The sequence below is a fragment of the Mytilus trossulus genome, chromosome 7 (genome assembly GCF_036588685.1).
Source record: "Mytilus trossulus isolate FHL-02 chromosome 7, PNRI_Mtr1.1.1.hap1, whole genome shotgun sequence".
Classification (NCBI taxonomy): domain Eukaryota; kingdom Metazoa; phylum Mollusca; class Bivalvia; order Mytilida; family Mytilidae; genus Mytilus; species Mytilus trossulus.
The window spans coordinates 53,249-61,747 of record NC_086379.1 but is presented as its reverse complement, the minus strand read 5'-3'; the positions used below and the strand labels follow the sequence as shown (position 1 = coordinate 61,747).

Below are 8,499 nucleotides of genomic sequence, written 5' to 3'. Positions count from 1 at the left end.
CCTGACGCTGTGCTGGTGATACGAAAAACGGTCCTGGTTCTGTGCTCCTATGTCCTGGTTCTGTGCTTTTATATTTTAGTTAAAAGTGGCATATATTCAAGATTATTGATGCTGTACTGTTATTGACCATTAGCTGTTGTCTGCTTTCTTGAAATTGACATTGTTGTGAATCTGTTTACTGTTATTTTGAGAGAAAAAATACCCCTATTTTTAAATATTTTTTTTTAAACTAACTGTAATCTTATTTATTGGCCTGTTAATGGAACCCTTCTGGCCCCCTTTTAAGATAAGAAAATATGTTTACGATTTTCGGGATTACGATCATTTTGCAAGATCACCAAAATACGTTGTAATTTATACAATACTTATATAAAGTAGATGATGTGGTATGTTTGTTGTCAATGGACAAATTTCCATAAGAAACCAAAGGAATTATGTGTTAACAACCATACGTCATCGTACGACCTTCAACAATAACCCATAAAATAAAAATGGAGAGCAAAAATATGGAACAAAGGACTTTCTGAGCGTTTGAATCATGTCTTTAGCAGCTTAAAACACATTTGTTTGTGAACAATTGAGTGCTGACTATAAGAATGACAATAGTATTGCGAGTTTGTTTGTTTGGTGTTTTTTTTTTGGGGGGGGGGGGAGGGGGGGATAAGTTAGAGTGAGGTTACAGTGAAAGCTTGGAATAGTTTCCCGTAAGATTTAAAAGTGGTATTGTAAAAGAAAAATGTAACTTATAGCTATTAAGAATCACTTGCTGTAAGATTTTTCCAACACATTTTTTTGTTGTCTAAACGGTTATCAGGTATTTTTTTTCTTTCGAAAGTTCGATAGAACACTAAAAAAAAACACTATTTCATGAAAGGGCAGGCTAGAATATGTCAGAGAATGAAGACGAGATTACCTGGAGAACACTAATAAAATTAAGATTTCTTAGCTTTTTTCATTTCAAAATAAATATTTTTGATAAAGAATTACGGGGGAGGAAGTGAACAATGTGTCCTTCTTTTCTATATATAAATATTTTTCATGAATAAAAATAAAATGTGCCTTGATTATAATTGAAAATGAGTAAATGGAAAAAATACCCAACTAAAATACACTTTTATTTTAAAATTGGTAATATCACTAAGTTCAAGTTTTGTGTATCAAACACACCATCTCTGTAGTAATGACTGCTTACTAAGATGTCTTACTTCATTCATTTTTTTTTCTGCATTTTTTTATATTGTGATTTTTTACAATGTAGCCTTAATTTATATTTAAAAAAAACTGAATCTAAAGCCAGATATATCAAACATTTTTGTTTCCATCTATCCGTTTTCAGGACTTTAACAATCAACAATAACACGCCTGGAAAGTAAAATGCGTACTCGGCTGTCTGTAATCGACCATTTTTAGACACCCCAGGCTCCTAAAAAAACAAGCCGGGGTGGGGGTTCAAAGATGCAAATTAAGTACTTATATCAATATTTTATCTTTTCGTGTACGGTTTATGACCCCTTCTGTGGCCTGTCAATTCCGAAATGTGCAAACTGCAATAGTATCAAAACAGCACAAACAATGAATAATAGAGATATAAGTTTGTACATATATCAAGGGGAAACTTCTTGCAAAGCATTATTATTTATAGTTCATTATTGTATTTAGAAGAAAAAGAGAATTAAGTGAAAATAAAATCACTATTTTTGTAGAAAATTCACAGACCTTTGTACAGAGATTTTTGTTATATTTAGCATGGGATCAACACAATGGTTCATTACCGACGGTAAAAAAATTCAAAATGTCTATCTACCTTGCACATTTCAGAAAATTCAGATAACGGAACTGGTTCCAGCAACATTTATAAGCATTGTGACCCTCACAGTTTCCATTCACCACAAATATTCTCGTTACAACGAATCATTTTAAATACTAAAAAATACGTGTTTCATGCAGCCTTTTGTTTATCTATTAATATATGTATACGGATAAAGTTATGAAAGGCAGCAGGGTCATCAGGGTGAGGAGTCCATGTCATCTGAAATAAATGCTAAGCATAGATCTAGAAAGCGACATATAATCATGACATTAAAAAAGTCTCTTCTTTTCGACTTTTTTTCGAACAAATTGACACATAAAATGAATTATATAGTATTGTGGAATTTTTAACTTATTTTAGATTATATATATTAATTGTTATCTGATATTGGACGAAAGATGTTGCCCTTTTATGTTATTATGTAATACAAGTTCAGATCATTTGAAAACACATATTAGAAAGCCAAATGGATGCACAAGAGTTAAAATAGGAGTCATAGATCCTGTTGGCAACAATTATCTGGCTAATTTTATTGATTTTGTAACATTTGTTTCAAATATGACCAACTTCTTATCCAAAATCACCAGCACAGTATCAGGACCCACCAGCACAATGACAGGACCCACCAGCACAGTATCAGGACATGAAAAAATTGAGAAAATGCTAAATTTTATTAAATTGCAATGTTTTTTCACAAAATTGTTTTATCGTGTGGATTGCGGTATAGAAAGCGGACTCTATAAGCATTTTTGTTTTATTTTTTCAGTTCGAGATTTTCTGAAAATGAGCATTTTTGTGTTACGCTTACTGAAACAGTTTAGAGGGGCATTTTTGTAATGGTTCATATATGAACCCCTTAGAAACGAAATGGAATAATCTCAACTGTTTTCTTCCATTTTTTATGAGTGAAAACGTCAAAAATCATAATTTTCGTCTTTGTTTACATTTTTTCATTGATCACCAGCACCCGTCAGGACCAAATCACCAGCACAGTACGTTCTCTCGCAGGACAACCATACCCACCGTGTGTGGATTAAAAAATACTTCATTCAGGCACCTTTGTTTTCCAAATAAGTCATATTACCAATAATTGATAAGTTCCAGGTCAACGGGTTCAAACAGAAAGCTTTTTAAAGCAGAGAAAACTGTGCATCTTATTATCGGTACGACTTTATCAGATAATACGCATAGTTAAATACTTTAATTCAGTCACGGACCCGCGATATCACGGATGTGTTCTAGTAGAACTAAAGAATAAGCAATACTAATCTCACTAAAAACTAAGTGTGATCCCAGGTGCTACGAAAGGGTAAACGTATTTTGCTCCACACGTGGCTCCCGTCGTGTTGTTCATGTTATAACATATCCGGGAAATAGTCTATTTCAATAGGTCACATTCATGAAAGGGATATAGTTACGACGTAAGGAATACATGTATATCTGATATCATATGTGAAACGGTTATTCCATAACGATTAACCAACTCGTGATGGCGTCCGTAAAATTTACGAAGCGATAACTTCACAATTTAGAACTCTTGGTTTAATAGCTTCCTTGTGAGAAACAACCCTCTATCAAGAAAATCATGGAAGGAAATACAAGCTCGGGAACATCGTATCAATTTAGATATATGTATACCTCGTATGCAGGTGCTGCTGTAATATTGCTACTTAAAAATAGAAAGTTCACAATTGGAAAGATGAAATCATCTCTTTTGTCGAAAAGTTTTGTTTTCAACCGACCCTCATTGTCAATTTCTAATAAGTCAATATTATGAGACCGACTTAAATGTATCTGTTGTATCCTTTATTTCTTGTTTGATGGGATAGATGCGTTCAACATTTTCACTAATTTGCATTTAAATTTTTAAGTGAAAAAACATCATCTATATTGCGAGTTAATGTAGAGTTAAAGGGATATTGCTAACTTCTTATCTTTTTGCCTGAGAAGTTTATGTATGAACAAGAAACAAGTCGACAAGAAGAGGGACACAATTGGTTCCAATTGGAATGACAGTCTGTTGAAAACCACTTCCTCTGATCTTGATAATGTTAGGTTCAGAGAATTTTTTGTTTGACTCCGAGTGATTTTTTACAAGGTATGTAATTGTGTATGGTGAAGGCTGTAATTGTATAAGGTGTTTGTTGGAAGCTTAAATCATCCGATGTCTGAAGTCAATGTGTTCCATGAATAGAATAAAACTATAAAAATATTCCTTCAGACACTTTTGTTATTGTAATCAAATTCATTCTTGTCTTTCATTTTCGCTAATGTGCCATATCTATATGACCGTTATCGAATATCTTTATGTTCGTCCTAATTACTACAATACCGTCTAATCTCATCCGAATGTGACCTCTGCGTTATATTTACTACAACGGGTCTACACTAGCATGTATATTTCTCATAATTTAAATTCCGTAAATTTTTAAAAGTTAATTGGCCTTTTTTAATATTAAATTAATTTGACTTCTGGTGGAGTACATGATTCATATTTCGTTTTTTTAGTGTCTAGATGCAGTTCAATAGTTCATTTCATATTGATAAACACATTTCAAACTGCCAAAATGACGTATACTTCACATTACGCTAATAAGTTGTAATGGTATCATTTCATTCATACAGTGTTACTGAACATAATAAACATGTTGATAAAGTTGATTGCATCTATTCTTCAAATATGAATGGGATGGCATATCCATAAACTTGAAAATTTATATCATTAGAAGACACAAAACTGTTCACCTATATTTCACTGTGTCTAAACCACACCGGCAAAATTTGTTCGGACTCGATGGTATCTAACATCCAGGACAATGACGGAACATCAATAGACAGAAAAAAGGTTTCTTTTTATTTTATTATTATTTTATGATATCGAAGAATATATATTATGTATACAACTATTTTCAATTGTGATATGCAATATTTTCTACAACCGTTTTATCTTAATGGAGAAATAAGTAAATATGCACGTCAAAATGACGAATTGAGTGAACCTTGCCTCAAAGTTGTATAATTTCTCGTTAAAACTCATTTTTAATACCGAAGTTAATTATTAATTATAATGTAATGCGATTATGTTTTTTTTTACCAAACCGGGTTATGCATAATGAAATATATGACAAAAACGGGTGATAATCATTGACAAAACCGGCAAGTTCCATTTTGACATGACCTATTTCTTTCGTTCCATACTCAGAAATACAAGCATTGAGATGTTCATAATGACAAGTTTTGCAATCTCCGTGTCAGTATCTTCCCGTACTTTTTTTCCCGTACAATGTGAACAATTTAACGAGAAATTAAACAATTTCGAGGCAAGGTTCACTCAATTCGTCATTTTGACGTGCATTTTTCCTTTTTTCTCCATATAGAACGGTTGTAGAAATAAAGGCAACAGTGGTATACCGCTGTTCAAAACTCATAAATCCATGGACAAAAAAAAATAGGGATAACAAACTAAAACCGAGGGAAACGCATTAAATATAAGAGGAGAACAACGATACAACACCGAAACGGACCAAGCAACAGACAAAACACCACGAGAATAACAAATAAAACATCAAAACCAAATACATGAATTTGAAAATATTGCATATCAAAATAGAAAAAAAAGATGTATATGTATTTATCGGACCACAGATGAATTATCACGTTGTCATTGGTTAAACGCCGTCACGTGGTGACCCCCTATAAGACCTATGGGGTAAGTAAGTTTCATATGGGGTTCATGACGCGTTAATGGCGACGTCATCTTTAAATTTTGTTGTGTGTCAATGTATATTTCAACAAAATGCCGCAGAAAAGTTCAGCGTCCGATAAATTCGTTATACGGTTAACTACGGACCCCCTACGGATCCATAGAGGGTGAAAAAAATTCACAGGGGACTCGGCCTCCGGCCTCACTTCCTATGGATTTTACTAACCCTCTATGGATCCGTATGGGCTCAGTAGCGAACCATATAACTTATAACATATTCTTCGATATCATTAAAAAAAATAATAAAATATGGAGAAACCTATCTTTTTTCTGTCTATTGATATTCAGTCATTGTTCCGGATGTTAGATACCATCGAGTTTAAAAAAAAATCCCCGATGTGGTTTAGACACAGTGTGTTTTGTTAATCATAAAACCATAACACATTCACGTGTAGTAATCGACACAATTGGTATCATAATAAGATTGGGGTTTAAGGATTGTCAATACGACGAGTTTACGACGGAATTTAGTGACAATTGCAGTGTTGTTTAACAACTTTTTACAATAGTTTTCTATGAATTTGTTTTGTTTTTTTGTATGTGGATATTATTATTTTTTCTATCATTCTCAATTTTTCTTGAACGTATGGAATTCAACTGTCATGACTCCCTCTGTTGGATTTTCAAATCTTGTTTACAAAAAAAAAATCAATTGTATTTCTTAAAATCAATTAACATAGTTATTTTTGTATTTTATTTATCAGTATATCAGTATATTAGCAAGCAAATTTAAAAGTTTTATACAAAAAACAATAATACAGGAACATTAAAGATTGCAGAAAAATATGTAACATTTAATAAGTGCACATGTTTACACATACATAACTGAATTTCGACACTTATCTTAATAAACGAGAACAATGCTGATTCAATTTCAAAATCATAATTGTCTTTGAAGTTCGATCGGATAAAAATAGTGATTGCACACAAATGTTTTTTTTTTTATTTCGACCTCTAGCAAAGGAGGCAGCATTGGTCATAACTGTGCATAAACTATAATTTGGATAACAAAAAGACCAAAATTACGCTACAAAAAAGGACGTTAAGAAACCTTTAAATTATCCTATATAAATTTTCATATTTCACATAGATTATTTTTTACCTTGAGTGTTTTTGTTCTCAAAAAGGACAAACAAACTATAAACATTGTGTTGAATTTCAACTGTTGTTCATATTGTCACGAAGACCTGTTAGCAGTGACTTGTAACGTCGATGACAAGACGATACAAATAAACATGATTGCAATTAAGGGGGTGTCCATGGAAAAACCAGGCAGTGGATGGTACATGACATATTTTGTTTTCAAAATTTTTTCATCTATTTCATATCACAGATTCATTCTGTCTCAAAGTTAAATTTTGTTTTGTTATTAACTGTAACAAATAAAGAGAAAAAAAAATACATAGAAAGCACTGAAAGTTCATTGAAAAGTGGAGATAACTCTTCATTATGTACAAAATTTTGTTGCATTGTTAGTGAACGTTAAAATCATTTTCTGAGCCATCCACTGTTTATTCAAAAAAAATCTTTGACAAATATATCCTTTGTATGATATAAACATTGTATTGGAACCAAAAATTCAGTGGGAAAAAAATTTATTGTGCCACCAATATCATAGGATTTGCCTGATATTTACTTGGACAGCCTCTTAAAGAAGTCCATGAAATATTCCATATTTTGATTATTATATGATAACATCTAAAACAAGATTTGAACACACCAAATTGCCATCCTAACTATTTACAAATACCACAAAAGGCGTGATGTTCACATCACATAAGTCTTTTTTTTTTTTAATATTTTGATATATGACTAAAGCGAGATGTTTTTACGTCAAATCAAATTAGACTTCTTTCTATGTTAGCCACGGCAATTTAATGGATCCTTTTGGACCTGAAAATATAAATTAAGAAGAACATATTTCTATGTCTAATCAATATATTATAAAACTATCAGCCTTTTTTAGATGAAAAAGGGGTCTTATGTTTTAACTAATTCTTGCATTTTAGATGAAACGTTGTACAAGTATACTACAACGAAACATTATTCCTGATCAATTGAAAACTGAATTAAGAAGTATTAAAAAATCTACAATCAACACCACATTTATAAATGGACAAAAGATTCATATTCCAAACAACGGTCTTCTCTTTCGTTAATGGACACTACATCGCGTATCAATATTTGACATTAATGGTATACAAACGTTTTTTTTTGGTCATGTACACAAATAAAAAGTTGTGAGAAAATTAGTCAAGAACAAGCAACATCTCAAAAAGTATCAGAACGAGTTGAAACATGTTTGTATTGTTTATTTTGAACATTGCCAACATATGTTTATAAATCAAGTGTAAATAATAATACAGACTATTCATTTTATTTTATGAGGCAGAAACCTATCAAACTTGACAAATCAAAACTCGTTTTTTTATATAGACAAGACCGTTAGTTTTCCAGTAAGAATGGTTTGATCGTTCCCATTAAACCCAAAATAAAACAGTATGTGAATGAGGTCGATATGTGACAAATCTGTCCCTTTTAACATATCTAAAGTCAATAAGTTTATTTTAAGACATGCAAAGCATAGCGTAGTTTAAAAATACTCAAGTTAATATCATTATGCAAACATGTGTTCAAGTTTAATATCTTCTTACGATTAAAGCAGTTATTGTGACTTTCATCCGCTCTGTTATCACGTTCTGATTGGTTGTTATCATATATGCATTGTGGGTCATTTTCGGAGCATCTAGACATTCCAGTTGGACAAGTTCTGTCTGTGAAAAATATTGTAAAAATATTTTAATATACAATACATATACATCATGCAGTTGCAGTTCCAGTAATTCCAAATATATTGACGGCCCAAGATCCTATGTTATAACAGGACACCTTATTATTGCCCATGAGCGAGAACTAAAATTATTCC

At 31.8% G+C, this 8,499-nt stretch overlaps 1 long non-coding RNA gene across 1 annotated transcript; it reads right to left on the bottom strand.

Annotated features, from left to right (window-relative positions):
- Nucleotides 1–6,402: 6,402 nt before the first annotated feature.
- Nucleotides 6,403–8,285, bottom strand: LOC134726742 (uncharacterized). The gene is made up of 2 exons (XR_010108625.1): nucleotides 8,228–8,285; nucleotides 6,403–7,466 (listed from the first exon to the last, which is right to left on the bottom strand). It is a non-coding gene; the product is annotated as an uncharacterized LOC134726742 (long non-coding RNA).
- Nucleotides 8,286–8,499: the final 214 nt, after the last annotated feature.